The sequence below is a fragment of the Oryza brachyantha genome, chromosome 7 (genome assembly GCF_000231095.2).
Source record: "Oryza brachyantha chromosome 7, ObraRS2, whole genome shotgun sequence".
NCBI classification, from domain to species: Eukaryota; Viridiplantae; Streptophyta; class Magnoliopsida; order Poales; family Poaceae; genus Oryza; species Oryza brachyantha.
In genome coordinates this window covers 817,765-819,292 of record NC_023169.2, presented here as the reverse complement: position 1 = coordinate 819,292, position 1,528 = coordinate 817,765, and positions in this window count along the sequence as shown.

The window sequence follows — 1,528 nt, the reverse complement described above, 5'->3', positions numbered from 1 at the left end:
TCGTAGTTTATTTTTAAATATTAATTTGTAAATTACTATCAACATAATTATAAAATCTGTAAATACTTATAAACTATTTGTAGTCATTTTATTATCTTTTTTCCCAACTAATCGGCCGTAGAGCGGCTGGCCCTGCAAACAGTACATCGACACGCGTATACTGTAGATTGTTCGTACGTGGTGGCATGGACCGGAAGAAAATTATATAGGACTAAAGTCCTTCCTTCGTCCGAAGGACGTCATCCTCATGTGACACATGTCTAGTCCTAATCTTAAAACAATAGATTAGCAATAGGAGAAAAGAGAGAGGTCATCTACTTTAAATTCATATTGTACACGGTGTCACACTGGGGATGAAGTCCTTCATCCATGAAGGAATGACTTCAGCCCTATGTAATTTTCTTCCTGGCATGCGACAGCTTTGCTGGCTAGCAGTAATTCCACTTGTTGATTGCGCCAGTGGTAGCCAGATGGACCTGACTGATGGCGTGCCATGTGGCAAGACACGTGGCTCACCGATTGACATCAGCTGAGTCCATGCAGAAGCAGCTATTAGCAAGCCACGTGGGTGCAGAATTACGATCAAAACATAATTTATAAATAAAAGCTAAAAATAATTGAGAAAATATCTAAATTTAAGGTTAAAAATTTAAATTTTAGCTTATAAACATAAGCAGAAACGAAAAGAAGTGTACAGGAAGTAAGGATGCAGAGGTATCGAGAATGAGTTTTTTTACCCATCCTTATAAAAATATTTTAAAATATCATATTTTTTTTCTCACGTCGAGCGTTTGACGTGTCCGATGAGGTTTTCGGACACGAATGAAAAAAATTGAATTTCATAGCTCGTCTGAAAACTGCAAGACGAGTCTTTTGAGCCTAATTAATTCATCATTTGCGCATGTGGGTTATTATGACACTTATGACTAATCATTGATTAATTAGGCTCAAAAGATTTATCTTACGATTTCTTTCCTAACCGTGTAATTAGTTTTTTCTTTTATCTAATTAGATATCGAAAAATTCAATATGATGTTTTCTTGGAAAAATTGTTTGAGAAGTGCGCATCGGCAGAGCGACAGCGGCTACGTAACACTATTTATTACATTGAAAATCTAAAAATATTTTGACTACGATCACTATCAAATTTCACACTGAAAATCTAAAAAAGGCCACGATTCCATAGAGCATATCATGTCCTAATGGCATCAAGAAATGCATCTTGTATCTATCCAATGTAAGAGCCAGTCGTGTTTTTTAAACGTATTATTTCTTGGTTTTTTATGTTTTGTAAACCACCAAAACGGTATACTTATATAAATTCTTATATAGACGTTGATTAGCTTATATTTATAAAATAAAATTTTTATTTTTATTTTTTAACTTTATAATAGTTAACTTATTATTTATACTATAAAATAACTATCACAAAAATTAAATAATCTGGTCTCTTTGGTTTCCTTGTTCGATTCCATCCCATGCTTAAAACCGTAAACCGCGTACGCAACGTAATTACACCCTGATCAAG